Genomic DNA, 17,258 nt, shown 5'->3' on the forward strand with positions numbered 1-17,258 from the left:
AAGAGCTTGTTTGTCACAAAGCAGCACTCTTGGAGATGAACAGGAGGTTTTTGGCTGGTGCCTCCCCACATTCTGCTGAGTCAATTCAGCATTAAGTGAATACAAATTGTCCCTTGGGAGTCCTAATTACAGCTGAGGATCTGAGGAAGTTCTGGAAGGAAACAGGAGGGCTGGAGTGCTTTCATAGCCTCTTCTTTTGAATATCCAGGAAAAACACAAAGAGAGAACCATGACCCATGGCACCTGAGAACTGCAATTGCAGGCCATACCCAGCTTCACTCCTATTGATTTCATCTGCAGGACTCCTATTGAAGAAGAACTTTTGGGGTGGCCAATTAATCAGTAACAAGTCCCTACAGAGCTGTCTGTAGTGGGCACTACTGTAAAATTTGCCACCACTAGTGCTGTATGTTTTATACACGGATGCTGGTCCTTAGTGTCCCTTTCTCCTTGCTTAAATTGATGTACATTAAATCTTTTTTTTTTTTCAGTGTATTTAGTCTTTTGTAACAATTTATATCATTATGAGAGTGCTTCAAAGCAACTTGTTGACAGTCATCAGCCTGTAGTTGCCCTTCATTCATCTAAGGACAGTAAAAAGTAAAAATCTGTTATGGTCCATTCTTGGAGTGACACAACCAAAAAACATTCATCACCCACAACTTAATGGTAGGAAATAGAATCTGGAGTTGGCTGTGCAGGTGGAAGGAGGGACGAGTGGAAGTGGGTGTCACTGGCATGGAGCCTGCAAAGCTGCTCATGAAAAGGCTGAGAGACGAGAAGTAAAAATGTGCTTTGGGGAGAAAGTCCAGCAAAAGAGCTTTTTTGGCAAAGTGCTGGCTAGAGACAAGCTTGAAATGGCAAGCAAAGAACCTTCTAGTGTTTAATTTCTGCTTGGCTAGAGGAACCATAAACCAGAGGTTTCTGAAAACTTCTGATTTGCATTTGGCAGCAGAGCTCCCGATGTACCTGCCCGGCTCCGCTCCCGCCCCCTCCCTGCAGCCTGGGAAAGCACCCATTAGCGCCCTGTTCAGCAGGACAAAGAAGCAAGATCAGGCTGGAAGACCTCTTAGAGAAGCAGCCGGTAATTAGGATGCTAAGTTAGGAAGAGCCTTGAAGCGGGATAGTGACCGATGTCTGGGAGGAAAAGCTGGGCTTTAAGTCAGTGTCAGTAGCTTGAGAACTCTTGGGTTTTGTTTGCTTTGGTTTTTTGTTGTTGGTTTGGTTTGGTTTTGTTGGTTTGTTTGTTGTGGGTTTTGTGTGTTTAATTTTGTTTTCTCTATTGTAAATATTCTTGCTATATATTCCTAAGTGGGTTAGAGTGAAGTGCTCCAAAATAGTAAAGCACAGATAAAGAACTAGATAATTTCCAAATATTTGAACTAGTAATCATCCCCAGAATTTTGAGTATGAATTTTTTATACACAATGTTACAAAATAATAACAAATTTACCTGTAGTGAGACATCAGAGAGACTGAGAAGTGTCTCGAATCTATCAAAGTGAAGGTCCGAGTATGATGATCTTAATTTTCTGGCACAAACTGCCTTGCTTTCATCTATTTTTTGCACTTCATTTTTGTCCGTGCACTTTCAGATGTAACTAATCTCTCCTGGGTGGTGATTCCAGCATTGCCACAATAAAAAATATGCCACAACAGGTTACATTTAACAAGGAAGAGGAATAGAAAGTGGTGGTACATCTGCACAATGAATATAATATAGCACTGACTTGGAATTTCCTGACTTCAGCAAGTCCCTCCAAAATAATAATGCATTAACAGAATTACACTTAGCTTTCTGCTTTTCAAAGGAAAATATTTGAAAGCAAAAGTCTTCTCATCTTCCAAGTTCTTCTGGCTCTGTGTGTGAGATAGTGGAAATAACACAGGACTGTGTAACCACAGCAAACAAGTGGAATGGGAATTCTGTAGCTGCCCTGCTGGCCTGAAGCAGAGTGGTAGTGAAGCAACAGCCTGGATTTTGGATTTAATAGCTGGATTCCGTCCCCCCTCCCCCCCCCCCCATTCATTTCTATGGATGAAAATAGAGTTACTTGGTTGTAGGCAGAACTGGTGGTGACCTATAATTAAGGATGTCTGACATTTCCATTATAAGAGGCATGTTTTACTTGGCTATAATTTCAGCTGTTGTTTAGTTTGAATTTTAACTGATTAGGCAGGAGTTACCTTTTCAGGATATGTTCCACAATCTGACTTTTTTGAGAGGGATGTGGTAGAGAAATAGTGAGAAGTTCAGCAAATTGTTCCTCAGTATCTATAGAACAATTAAACAAAAATAGACTATTTTGACCATACAGAGAAGTTCTAAACTCCTTACATAAAATTTGGTAAAGAAGTCACCTTCTTGTTGGGGTATCTTTTCTGCTTTCTGTGGAAAATCTCAGCTGATACATAAATCGGTTCAAATTTAGCACATAGATGTGCAAAAATAAAATAAATTAAAAAAAATAGTTCACCTACTCTGAGCATGCTCCAAACCAGGGACAGAATTAGCTCACTGAGGACTCTTGATTGATCCACCAGTAAAAACGCTAAAAGGGAGCAGAAATATGTACATATTTAACCCCTCAGCAATTTTAACTTCAGTGGGGCTTAGCTGGTTGAATGTTTAAAGTTCTTTTTCTTCTCTGTTTTACCAGTAAAATTCCCTAATATAGACAACATTCCAGAAGTGTAGACTTTATTTTCCCTCTTATAAATGAATTTTGTCTTTAACAGCACTGTAAAAACAAAAAAAATATATGACCTTCTGACTCACTGACTTCTTCCTAGGTGTTTGGTTTTTTTTAGATGGCATTTCCAAACGCTCTTTGGGAACTGACATTTTTAACTGTATTAATAAAAATATCTATGGTATGTAAAGATGACATAATTTGGGTGTCTTGGTCAGTGGAGATCAATGAACATTATCTGTATATAGCTCTATGTCTTAGTTCCATTCTCCATTAAGTCCAGTTTTAATATCCAGCCTGTTGCTACCAAACAGGGGTATTATCGATGTAGTAAGAGGTTCTAGTTCTGAAGCTTCCTAAGTGCTCTACCAAAGTAAAAATCCCTTCTGCTCTTCATTGTCCATGTATCCTCTCTTTTTTTTTTTCTGTCAACAAAAAAATCTTCTAAGAAATATAAAGATATAGAACCTGCACTACTACTGCTTAGAAAATGGCCTTACTGTCATTTACAGAAGCAGTGCCAATCTTTTGTTTTCATTATAAGAGAGCACGTGTTTGTTTTCCTTTGCAGTTTAGTCTGTGTGCCACTAATTTAAGATTTTGGGGTTTGACACTTCACTGGTTTCCTGTGGGGGTATTTGGAGGTAAGTTCACAAACAAACAGATTTAAATGACACATGCTGCTTCTGGTTTGGAAACAGCTCTTCAAGCTGGGTATGCAGTACAGTGAATGCCAAGGGACCTGACTGAGGGGCTAATGCCACCATTGCTGAGACTCCCTGAGATGCTGGTGGATACTGGCTCAGCCCCTAGAGGTTACCTGTCTTCTTCCATTTAACTGTAGGCTTAGAGCAAGCCTGAGCAGATTTTCCTGTGGTGAGCTTAAGCGTGGGATCAGTGCAAACACATATGTTCTTGTGGCTTCGTTGGACCTAGAAAATCCAGTGGGAGGTATGTAGGCAACTTAGTCGTGATTGCTGCAAGCTGTGAGCATGACCAGGGACACTGCAGAGCTTCAAAACCTTGAAGGCTATGTTACAGTTAATTACATTGGATATGCAAGAGCTCTGCAGCATGCTGAAAGCATCCCTTCTATGTAAGATATAGAAGAACAAACAGTATGAACTGGGACTTTTTAGATGTGCAAATTTAACACATTTATGCATCCTAAAATAATCTAGGAAGTTTTGTTTGGGTTTGTTTTGTTGGGTTTTTTTTGTCAGACTAAAGATATAATACTGATTTTCTGTAATTAAATATCTCAATGTGTATGGTGTTTACAAGTTCCAGAAGGTAAAGCAAGGTTTTGTCTACCACTTACATGGTATATACCTACTGCATGTTCTATTATTTAGCTTAAGGGGAAAAAATGTGCTGGCATTATTTTTTTTTTCATCTGTTCCATAACCTCTGATATTGAGCTTCTAAAAAGCTCAAAGCAGACTAAACAGGTCACAGACGAAACAGTAAGGTTGCTTTTCATACACTCTTTAAATCAGATGTTATAATTTTTTTTTTTTTTTAGTTTGTTTTCTAATTAGAGAACAGGTCCACAATGTGGTATCTATCTTCTTCCATTTGAATACATAAACAGAGAAGTCATGAGAAAGGGACCTCTTCCCTTCAGGGAGTCTTTTCTTGTTAATGTTGACTCAAGTTGTTAGTGCTTATTCTTGTCTGTTTTCCCCTTCTGCCTACTTCCAAGTCTTTGCTCTTTCAGTTCCCCCTCTTGTTTCCCAGTGTCAGAGCTGCTGCCTTGCCCATAGTGTGTCTGCATTTGCCCTTCCTATTTACATGCTCTGTCATGAGCACTGTATTTTTCACTCTGCATTGCGGAAGTTAAGCTCTTTCACCCAGCTGAATTATGCTTTTTAAGCCTATAAAAATTTCAAATATGAGTTTCACTGAAAGTGAAACAAGAGAAATACTTCAGCTATAAATAATGGCTATGCACTTTTAAATAACTTGTGACACCTGTTTAGAATTATCCTGAAGGTTTGCCTCCCACCTGAAAAATCACAGTGCTGGCGGAGAAATGAAGACTTCATGTGCTTGCAAATTGATTAAATTGAAATAAGTTACTAAATGGTCTCTCTTGTTTGGTTTGCTCTGTGATTTGGGTGGCATAGTCAGATTTTTAAACTTCTCTTTCATAGCTAGCTGAGTCCTGCAGAGACTTAGCATGTGTATTTAACCTTATTTTGGTTAACTGTCTGTGTAATGACTTTTTAGATTTGAAACCTGGATTGGTTTCTTCCTTGTTAAAAAGATCACTGTAAATTTCAACAGGGAAACAGAAAAGTCCCTTAACAATTTTTAAGGAATCTTTTAAAACAATAATTTGAGGATGTACATTTGAAGTGAATTGCATCAGATGCCAGGTTATTTTGAAATAAAAAATGTCCTAATAGCAGTGACCTGCTTTTTGTGTGTACAGGCTTGCTACTGCACACCAGGAAATTCTGAAACTATTTGTAAAGGATTGAACAATCAGATACTTAAAAAAAGAAACACAAATGCTGTGGGGTCCAAGGGCTGCAATGCCCATTCGTTTAACCAGGAATGCAGGATATATTGAGTCCCTGCAGACTCTAGACACACTGTGCTTGTGCTCTGTACTGCTCTTGTGTGTCAGCTCTGAAGTGCTTCTCCTGTGATCTGGAAACAAAGAAAGGTGAGTTAAAACAAACACCATAAAAGGACAAGGTAGTATTTTTCAAATTTTTGAGACATTATCTATCTTTAAATCCCTTCACTAGACCTACTTTAAAATAATGATCACAACCCAAACATAGAATATTTGAACTGTCCTTTTCCAGGCCAGATGTGCTATGTTATGTAATGCCATTTTAGGGTGATTGCTGGAGCTTGGAGTGAAAGGAAAATGACCATATTGTAGATATTGTTCCAAAGAGCAAACATCATAAAAAATGTTATAAAACTCAAGGCCTTGAGCAAAAAATTCTAGTGCACACAAGTTCTGCACAGAGCTTTGCCTACATGCAGGCTGAAAACTCCAGCATGGTGCAATCCAGCCACAGGCCCCAGAGGTTACAATAAAATGACAGTCCAAATACACATCCCTACACCAGCACACTTCACCCAGATACAAAAGCATCGTAACTCCTAAAAGCTTATTCCTCCAGGCACAGCACATTTTAAGTTAAATGCACCACAGCAGAAATTTTCTCCCTATTAAATAAAACCCATCCAAGCAAGTAGTTGATATGTATGTGCAACAGGCTTCCCAGAAATTCTTTGTAAATAGAGCATCAATGTTTTCCACTGTTCTCAGGGAGGAAATCTGCTGAGTTTAGACTGCTGTAATCAAATCCACATTGCGAAGTCACAAATAGAGACACAAAGGACAATCACTGTCCATTTTTTGCAGTGCGGATGCATTAATCAGACTTCTTTTTCTTCCCTGCTCTGGATTGTGTTCTCAGGGTGACGTGCCAGCCTCCTGTCCCCATCGTCACTTCAGCCAGAGCTGGGACAGCACACTCACCACTTGAAGCATTTCATGGTTGTGATCCCATGCAGATGACCAACATCTACACAGCACTATAGAGAGACAGATGTACCAGGAGCTTCTACAGTAAGTGTCTAAGCAAGTATAGGGATTATACCATGAGAGTCACTGGGCTCCCTCAGCTCAGGAAGCATTTCTTCTCTTTCCAATCTCTTTTCACTGTGAAGAAAAAATTCTTCCTTCTCAGACATTCTGTAGCAAGAGCAAAAATAGGAACCCAATTATGTCTGGCCTCTCTGCAGGGAGGTGAGAGCAGGTGAGGACAGAGGGTGCTGTGCTGTGGTTAGGCCTGAGGCACAACCTGCACAGGAACTCGCCGTCCCTAAAGAGAAATGTGACCTTTCGTGACTCATTTGTTCTCGGAGGGGATGGCAGAGCAGCTACACTCTGCAAGAGCAGCAGGGGAGGCTGCATCTGAGCTCTGTTCCCTGAAGGGCTAAGCCCTGGGGTGTTTATATTTTAGGCACCCTTCACCTCCACCTCGTAGACTCACCATGCAAGAGAGGATAAACAGTCTTTCCCAGGGCTCTTTAAGGAAAACCTGCTCCCCTCCCCCGCCCAGGAGAGGGACTCTGCAGTAAACTGACAGCATTTGTAGACTGTTAAAGTACCTCCATGGCTCAAGTTCTTTTTAAGACTGACTAAGGAGCAGAAACAGGCAGAAATGGGTGGGTAGGTAGGTTGAGCACAGCAGATAACAGTAATCTGCCAGCTGGGCCCAGCTACCTGGGCCTGTCTGCAAGTAGTTAGAGATCTCTGACTTGGCTCTGGGAAGGCTGATGTGCCTGCTCAGCCCTGAAGCATTGTTCAAAAAGTCAGCACGGGGTTTCAAACCCATTTAGTTCTGCAAATATGTTTCATTGCTACAGTATTTCTAGATCTGTGCCCTTTTATTCCTTTAGCATCAATAACATCAATAGGAGAGATGTAAAGAGAGCAATCATATCTCCTCCAGTTTTATTTTGCAAGTTTGTTTAGTCTTATAAGGAAGTTTACTCATAAAATGAACTGCTAAACTTTGTAATCTTCCTTTGCACCTACCCCAGTTTGGCTTTGTCTCTTCTGACCAACTCCGTTATTCCAAAGATTTCAGGAGAGGTGTCCTCAATGCCTTGCACAAGAGACTGAATTCTCCCCAAGCTCTACTGCTTGTTTTTGTTTGTTGTTTTGTATGTTTGTTTGTTGGGGTTTTTTTGTATCCTATGATTGAGTTTTGCATGCTATGGTCATGTTTTTAATTTCTCAGGACTACATTGACCGTTAGGCTGTGCTAATCCTGTGATTGACCAGCAGGTTCCTATTTATCTGCCTCCTCTGTTTCTGTTCAGTTCTTGTTGTTAGTTGAAGCTCTTGATCTCAAGTTCCAGCTCACTTCTATTACCTCACTCCCTCTTTCTGACACTTTCTGAAAAGAAATATATTATCTTGATGATTCCCCATTATCCTCATTATTATCTATTAATTTTCTTCAAGGCACCAGTATTTTATGTAAAATAATAATGTAAAACTCAAAGTAGGAGAGTCAGGAGGCCTTGGGTGTTTTTTGACTTGCATCAGTTCAGATAATGTTAGTCACTGTGTTCCTGCCTGCTTCACCAGGGCTGGTAGCTTGTGGAAAACAAGTGTTGCAGTAGCTGGCAATACACACAGAGCCTGCAGCTCACAGGGAACCACTGTAGGGTTTTTATGCAGTTGATTAAATGATATTGTGCACAGTCATAAAAAATGATGCTTCACAATATATGTGATGATGTGCGTTGTTCTAATCTTTGCTTGCATAATATCAGAGGAACATCTATCTCTAGATAAAATAAATGTAAATGGATGTAACTTAGCCTGACAAAGCGATCAGACTTTCCAGTTGCTGGAGGTAAGATGAGAGAATATAGTTTCCCTGTCTGTTCCCAATAAAATACTTTAAAAACTCACCGGTGGTCGAGGTGCTGCTTTAAGGGGCTGGTACAGCAGGTGTCTGTGTGGTCGTGCAGCAGAACCACCAGCAACCCACGTGTCCTGCAAAGGTGGGTTTGAAGAAGCACTAGAGATTTTATAGTCGCTGAAATAAAAATAAAGGAGGAAGGCAAATGTCTGAGTATGAGTCAGCCAAGAGGTGAATGCATTTTCTCATAAGTGGGCTGTTTTTTAGATCACACTGAGACTTAGAAACCAAGATAAGGCTGCAGAATCTGTGTTTGAACTTTTATAAATCTTTGATTAATTGCTTGGGGATGACATCTAAAATGTCCCTGCTCCTTTCCTTCTTTCTTTTTTTCAGCTCCTATTTCTTTAGCTTTCTGTTATCTTGCATCTTCCTTTTTGTCTTTAATTTTTTTTCTCTAATTAAATATAAATAAAAGGGACTGCATGTTCTGTGCTGTCACATACAATATATAGGGTTTTTTACCACCAATCCCAGATTCAGTAGTGATTTTAACGGACAGATCATAATTAAATAAAGATAGGAGATTTACAGGTTTCAACTGCGTAACAGCATTTCTTGTCTTCTGGGTGGTTTTTTTTTGCAAACTAAGAGTGTGTAAATCAGGATTTATTTTTTTTTTTCATGTGTACATGTATAAATATTTCTGCTTTTATATCTGATCAGATTAGTATTATTTAGGTCACCTCTAGTCAAGAAAGCTGTGCTGGTACAGCCTATCAGCTAGAGCAGTGACTGGGGCTGGGTTTTGTTTTGGTTTGGTTTGGTTTTTTCTTTTTGACTGGGTAAAATCTGAGTTTAATGTGCAGCCAAACTAGATGAATCCCCACAAGAACAAAGCAAAAAAAAAAAAATCATGTTTTTTTCTGGGAGAGCTTAATTTCCTTTGGGTAAATCTCTACAGGTAAAGCTTTTGTTTGTTTGTTTGTTTGTCTTTCCCCCCCTCTCCCCCCGTTCCCAACCCTCTCCGCACCGGTTCCAAGCGAGGCCAGGCTCCCGCATGGCTGCGGCAGCGCCTGTGTCTGTCAGCAAACTTCCTGCCGGAGCCACACTTCCCTGGGGCAGCGCTGCCACGGCTTGGACTTTCGGTCTGAGCTGGATCCTGCCCCCGCCGCTGGGGCTGGGAGCGGGGCTGGCAGCGGGGCTGCAGCCCCGGGCGGGCTCGGCAGCTCCGGCAGCGCTCCCGGCTCCCTGGCTGCAGCCCATCCTTGGCGGCCACCGAGCCGATGTGTTTCCCTGAGTCCTGCCAGCTCCAGGCAGACAGACCGGCTGCGGGAACAGCTGCAGAGCAGGAAGCGGATCCAGAAAGAGCTGAAAACGGGTTTCGAGCAGCAGCAGCGGTCGGGACGGAGGATGCCTGATGCAGCTCTGCTCCCTCGGCCGTGGCACAGATTCCCAGAGGAACGGTGCACGCAGCACTCGGGCAGCGCACGGCTCTCCTGCAGGAAAGCTTCTGTGCTGAGCCTCGGGAGGCAATCCTGCATGCATTCACCTACACTCCAACAGGAGAAAAGCCTCTGGGCACTTTATGCCATGTATAAACATGTAATTTTCACGATACAAAATCCAATGATCTGAAGGTGAAATAATGTTCTTCTTCAGCCCTGTAGTGAGCTGGCTTTCAGAGGGGAGGCCTCTTCTTTCATTATCATACTTCAGGGACATAGCTGGGATTTCTTGACAGAGGTGATCTCCATTGCCTCCCCTGGAGACCTGAAACAGTGGCCCCAGTTCTCCTTGGAAAGCCATACTGCAAGGCCATCTCAGCTCCAGGTTCACTTTCCACGGAAAAGGGTGCCATGAAACCAGAAAACCTATTCCACCCTGGGTCCTATTCACATCTAACTTGGCAATCCCACTTCATGTTAGCAGAAGTGCTAAAGACTGGGGAAAATTAACCTATGCCATCCTACTACAGAGCTCACTGCAGCCTTCCTATTTTGTCTGTATTTACTCCTTTTTAGTATCAGTACTGGTCTCCGGGAATTTGTCATGAACTAAAAGCCTTAAATGCAAACCACTTCCCAGGCCGGTAAGAAATATTTAAACACTTCAAGCATTCAGTCTGTGATTCAGAGATTTATTTATAAAACTGTTGATTTTGGGACACTGAACCATTGCATTTAAACTGCAGAAGTGAGTCATATTTGTGGGAGGTAACTGCTACGAGAAAGTACAACTAACTTTTGTAGGTTTCTTGGTAAAATGTCCACTTGTGATCTGCAACTACTAAAAATAACATGCCTTGTTGAATTTCCGCATGTTTTCTTTACAGAATTATGTGACTTTATACATATATTCTGTTTTCCTGACATATGATGAAATAAATGACTCACATGATGGAGAAATTTTTTGGGTGTTTTATGCAGACTGTCCTGACAAGGTAACTTGTTCAGTTTATATACTTTTCATGAAAAACAAAGACTTTGTGGTAATTAGTAAAGAAAAGTCATTTAACATGGAAACAATGATCATCACTAGCACTTACATGCAGTGTGCTCATCAGAAAGGTCTCTGGATTTCTTGTACCATCCAAAATCACAATAACCTATGCAATCTGTTCTCTGTGGTTAGTAGATTTTGGGAGCTGAGAGAGTTCCAGATGTCCAACACCTGCAGAAGCTACTTGCAGAGCAGAAGGGAACTTTCCTCATTATCCCTCAGTCATGACTGAGGAATTCAAGTTTATTTAACTTGTGGTCACTTAGCAGCACTACCTACCAGTAGATGAGTCACTATGCCATCTATCCCAAGGGAATACCCTGCAATTGGGTTCAGAAAAATAATGTCATCCATCCTGGCATACTAGGCTTTGAACAGTTTTTCTCATGTCAATCAGGGAGAACTTAAGGTGCACCATAAAACCAAGCAGCCTTTCAATACTAACAGACCAGGAATCATTGCTAGCAGACTAAAACCAGAGCCGCTATCCAGATTTTAAACCACGGTCCTGTGAATATCTTCTTCCCTTTCAAAATGTGCAGTTATAGAAGAGGCCTTTACCCATGAAGCTGCCATTACCCATTTCTGCAATTTGCTGGGAACCAGGTAGTTTCTGCTACGATTACCAGGCATCTCATGACCTGACCTCATGGTCAGGAAGTCTTTCCCATGTTGCCCCTGCTCCTCCAAAATGAATCCAGCTCCTGCCGACTGCATAGCCTCCATGAGGTGGTGGGGAGCAGAGATTGGGAGGATGGGACTTGCACTTGCCTTTCCGTTGCTTTCTAAGGAAGAGAACTAAATATTCTCTTCCGTAACTATGCCTCTTAGAGCACTTACACCCTGTTCTATCCATGGTTCTTGTACAAACATGTAGTTTATTTTTCCCAGCTTTTTTCCCTCTCTTTCCTAAGATGAGGTTTTCATTACCAGCTGGCTCTTGGCAAGTGTGCTGCACTTGGCCATGCCCTTCTGATGTCCTCTCTTTCAGTGGGGCTTGCTGGCAGAGGATTTGTCTACATTAAGGGAGCTCCCCAAGTTGCCGGGATGCCACTCTGAGGTGCCCATTCAGGAGGAAGGCTGGGTGAAGGCCAGCCTACATTTCAAGACATGATGTGTAGCAGGATGTGAGCTGGTGGTCAGGGAAGGTCAGGACTGTTTCTCATCAGCATTCAAGTACACTTGGGGACACTTCACACTAAGTTACAAACTGCATCTCTGAAGTGTTGTGTCAGTATCACTTGCTACAGCGGAGTAGGGTTAGAAGGCAAATTGCTTTTCCCCTTCAATTCACTCTGTGGGAAAGCAGGAATTATGATTTCAGTCTGATTAATGGCCTGCTCACTCTAATGTCTTCAGCCAAGGAGCAAGAGTCACCAAAGCTTCAAAGAAGGAGATAAAACCTGGTAATAAATATTCATATATTAAGATGCTTTTTAGGCAAAATTCTTCCTGATATAAAAGTTATTCTTGCATTAGAGGTTCATGAAAGATGAGCACAAATATTTTTCTGATGGCTTCTTTGGTGGCTTTAAAGAGGAAACAGTTGCATTCCCCAAAATATGTAGCTATGGCATTGAAAGCAGAAAAATATTTCACAAGATAGTCATATGTTACGGCTATTATTTCACAGGATTGTCACTGTCAAAGGGTGCTGAAGACAGAACTGAGGATGGTCTTTCTGTTTCCACAGATATTTAGCGTTTGCAGTGTTTGTATTGGATGGAGAACCAGATGTTCCTTACCATACATTTGGCAAAGTGGTTTAAAGGCTCTGAGCCTTTAGCAACCAGTGTATTAAGGATTCAGTGGTTGTGGGTAATAAAGTAAAATATTAATATAAAAAATAAAATAATACCCAAAGTAAGTATTTTTAATATGTATCTTAATTTAATAATTTTAAATCAGATAAATTTTAAATTTGAGAATTTCAGTATGATTGTACATCTCACACATGTTGGTAAGGGGGGCATCTTAATTCCTTGGAACTTCATCGAGCCTCTCAGAACCCCTCCAAATGGCTTTGTGTTTCAAGGAAAGCTGGTGATCACCGCTGAGCCTTGGGCTGTAGTGGGAGCTGAATGCTTTGAGGCAGACTGTGATTGTTACAGTGTGTCTACTTTTGCAACTCCTATTTCTTCTTGCAGCAGTGGAAGAGCAGCATATCCTGCTTCACTTATGCATTAGATTTGCTCAGCAATTGCCTGGAGTAGAGTTCCCAAATTTGCAAAATACTGCTCTCCCTGCACTGGATCCTGATGTTTGTTTCCCTGGAAGAACAGTGCCCAGTCACATCTGTAATACTTCCATACCATATTGTCAGTTTTTTGCTGTTCCTGCAAAGGAGGGAGAAATATGAGGGAAGAGAATCATATTAAAATTGCCTGTACTTCTTTAAACCCTTAAAATACATTTCTGTATTATGGTTACTCAGTTGTGTTAATGATGTCACTATTGCTTCAAAACAAATCAGCCAGCAACAGAAGCACTGCTGAAACTGTGCTGCTAGCCATCCATCAGTACCCGTGAGGTGAAATACAGTTTCCGGGGATGTTTGCTAAAATACTGGATTCAGGTCCTACCTTGGACAGGGGGATGCTAAGCCAGCCTAGTAGAACTCCTGCTGCCTCTGTTTGTCTGGACAGAAGAGGCAAATACAAAGCACAGTCCTTCTGGGAGAATTTGTTTAGCAGTGGCAAGGGCTTGGCTTGAGGGTTTAATGGGGTAAAATGGTGCCCAGCCCTGAGACTTGCAGCAGGCAGGGCCAGGGTGGCAGGGGGCTGATGCTGCCCAGCCCAGCCAATCCTTGCACTAACAGTCCCTGTACTCCACACAAACTGTGGTAAAGAGCTTTTCCTACTCCCCAGCTCATCCAGTCCTACAACATGGCACCTTTCTTTTGTTCCTTTCTCCAGCTGCAGGCCATTGCTCTGGGTTAGGATGAGCACCCTTCTGTGGTGCTTCCTCTAGGCTTTCCCCCATCAAAGTCCCACTATTTTTAGGCATAGTTAGTTGGTGCAGCATCCTGTAAACTACTGCAAGTAGAAACTCCTTTATGATACGTCTCCTCTTCTAACAAGGCATACCCTGCCAGAGCACTGAGGTGACCAAGTCCAGACCTTGCATCAGAAGAGATTTCCTCTATGCACTCTTGATTCTCTGCCCTTCCGACTTTGGTAAGGACTCTACCTTGTAGCTTCTGCCGGGAAACTTTTGCCTGATATGGAGAAGCATAAGAAAGGCTGACAGATAGAGAGACAGAATGATAACTGCATTTTGGTGCAGAGCTTGGGCTCTCCAGTCTCTGGTTTAGGTGTCTGTCTGTAAGGGGATTCAGCAGCATTTTCAAGCCAGTTGCTTCCAGTGACTCACCTTCAGGCAACCTAGAAGAGGAGTGGGGATTGCAGGGATAAAGACTGGTCACAGATGACTCATAAGAAGCCAGAAATTTTAGTAGAACAATTCAAATGCATCTGACAATGTATTTGCCAAATTTTAGTTCAGTAGAGTTGAAATGGCTAAGATTTTAATGCCAACAATTGAGGTTTGTAAAGGAAATACCAAACCAACCTTGGCGGAAAAAGAGGCGGACATTAAATTACAGAGCAGAGACTGCATTTGCTTTGTAGGCGGAGAAGTAAACAAGTCACAAAAAAGAAAATAAGTTTGAGTTTTTCAGTTAGAGTCCTGTGCCTAAGCAAAAAGGGACTGAAGCAGAGAAGTGTAAGATTTACCAGTAGTGGCTGAGCTCAAATAAACGCTCAGTGAGTTGTACAGAGCTGTTGGCAAGGGGAGCAGGGAAGGGGACCAGTACAGGGAAGTGCTGCAAAAATGCTCAGAAATTGTTGCTCAGTGTCACCATGTAAAGATTTAAAAAGGGCCCAGACCACAAATCCTCGACTGTTCTTATTTCAATAAGTGCCAAAAAGACACATTCTTTAATGTATACAAAGTTTTTTCTTGGATATAGTGTCAAAAATATACATTTGTCATTGGACATTTGTGTAATTTTTCCTGTATAATATGTAACAGCGTGCCCCTGAATTCCTGCAGCAACAGCAGGCCAGCTAAATTCACTGTGAGTCCTATCTTCCATCCAAGAGGCATTCCACTCAAGTTGGAGAAGCTATTCACAGCGTGAGGACTGCCAAGGCACACTGGAGCAAGGACAGCAAAATCTTCTCCTGAAATATTATTTCAGTCGTTTCAATTTTATGAAGGACAAAAGAAAACATTACACATTGCACGGGCAGGCTTATTTGTCCACTCTAGCAGGTTGAATGTATTTCATCCAGAAGTGACAGCAGTGCCTGAAAAACCACTTCTCAGAATTAGTAGGTTTATTTTGTAATGCAGCTTGCCAAGCCCAAGTTTCCAGACCCAGAGGGGTCACAGTACAGAAGCACTGAAGCACAGGCACTGGTTCTTGTACAGGACCAACATAGAGAGAACTTGATCAAGCAAATTCTGCACCATGTAGATGCCTGAAACGTGCTCTGTGTGTGTTAGTGGCAGAGACTGGCAGCCAGAAGCCATAATTTCCAGACCTCTTTCTTCAGATTGCCTATGGATGACCATCCTCCTGTTTTTAACTTGCTAGCTCAATGCAAGGTGTTCCTCTTCAACAAAGCAGATGTCATGCTACAGCAGAGTATTTCTGGGGATTCAGCTGTAAATTCTTATGGAAAAAAGCAGCACCAGCTAATATTTGGGTCCTCAATCACACAGTCACCTATATGTCCCTTTTGCAGCGGTTGTAGTAATTGGTAATAAACTGCTGCAGTTTTGCTCACTCTGTTCTATGCTTTTCTGTTACTTCTTATTTGTCCTTTTCTATAAAATGATTAATAAAGTTTAAATATATGGGGGAGTACTTTATCATGTGCAAATTTGTAAATATTCTGATGCATAGGAATATACAGACCATTGCTACTCCTCCTTAATCAATGCATGAACTTTGTAGTTTTAACTTAGCAAATATAGTCATAGTTAAGCTTTACTGATGAAATAATCTGTAGCAGCACAAATACATTATTTAGTTTTCCTTATATGCTTCTTGCTAGAGGTAAATAAGATATCACTGCAATACCCTTCACTCTGTTACAGCTCAGCGTTTATGTTACAAACCTCTTCTTCCAGGGGTTTATACTCAGCCATAGATTGCACTCCAGTCTGAAACTTGGCACATAAGGTCTCAGTCTGGCAAAGAATTTATTTTACAAAAAGTGAGAACAATGCAATATCTGTTTGGCTGTATCCAAGTTAGAGTTGTTTAGGTTCCTAGCGACAGAGTGGGCCTACACAGGGAAGCCCGCAAATTATCCGTCTGCCCGACACATCACTCCAACCTTGCCCTTTTAAGGTCACCATAAAATCTAAGTGTGTCAAAGCCTGAAATGTTTCATGAAGTTTTGCATGCTGCATTGAGTCCAATGCAAGAGGTGAAGTTTCAGAAGCGTTGTGCATTGCACTTCTCCAGGCAGGGCTCCTGCTGCTCCCTATGTGGGAAGAGCTTCCCTGAGCTTCCAGGCAGCTTTTCACAGTTCACAACCAAACCCCAGACCTACTCTGATGGAGAGGAGTGATGCCTGTTTCACTTGCACTTTCATTTCCTAGAGCATGAACATTGTCTCTCACAGCCCCTGCCAGGGCCAGACTCTTCCCTCCCTGTCACTCTCTCATGCCACAGCAGGAGCCTGGGCAGCCCTTTGGATACTGCTCCCTGCATCCTGGGGCCGTGCATCGAGCCAGGCTACCTTCCTCACAAGGGGGCCCATGGCCAGACTTTGATTTTCCTGTCAGTCACATATGAAAAGGTCCCATAAACAGCAGAGCTGTTAAAGTATTTGGATTTCATGTTCAGAGACTGAATTTACCATTCCATCCCCTTGGGCTTGTTGAGTCTGCAGTGTTAGAGTCCCCAGGGCCAGGCGTCCTTCCTCAGGCACAGCCCTGGGCAGACGGTGGGAAGCAGTGCCTCTGCTGCACAGCCACAAACCTCCTCCTCCACAGAGCTTACCTACCCAAAGTCCCCATCCAAAGCTTCCTGAGACCTCCTGGAGTTATCACAAGGCTTTCTTCTCCTACTAGTACTGAAAGAAAATTTGGGAAAGGTTACACCCTTGGATTTGCCACAAAAGTCCATTTCCAAAGACATTACTGTGTTAAAAGGTGAACACTGTTAGAGGAGCAGCTAAAGCATGTTTTACGAAACACATCTACTCCCTGCTCTCACTCCATGCCACACCTCAGGCTTTTTCCTCCAGTTTCAAGAACGTGTTTTGGCTCCCTTTTCACTCGCAGCCAAACTGAGGAACAGACTTAGCACTGGCTGAGTTTTCCAGGTTTTATTTACACTCATCAGCCAGCAATTATAAAAAACATTGAGAGCATATAACATATAATAATATATACACTCTGAGTGATGCTGTTATTAACCATTAAAGAACATGTTTTATTTAAATAAAAATAGAAAGGCTGATGAGATTTTATCTCAAATCCATCTTTAAGACAAACATATGAGATGTAACTTCCAAAGATTAATTCACTCTCTTCTTAAGATATTTCCTTTTTGAAAGCCTCAACCCCTCAGGTTCTCTCAGTTTCTGCACTGCAGAATTAATTAATGTGGGTTTAAAGCATATACATGCAA

The sequence above is a fragment of the Apus apus genome, chromosome 2 (genome assembly GCF_020740795.1).
Source record: "Apus apus isolate bApuApu2 chromosome 2, bApuApu2.pri.cur, whole genome shotgun sequence".
Taxonomy (NCBI): domain Eukaryota; kingdom Metazoa; phylum Chordata; class Aves; order Apodiformes; family Apodidae; genus Apus; species Apus apus.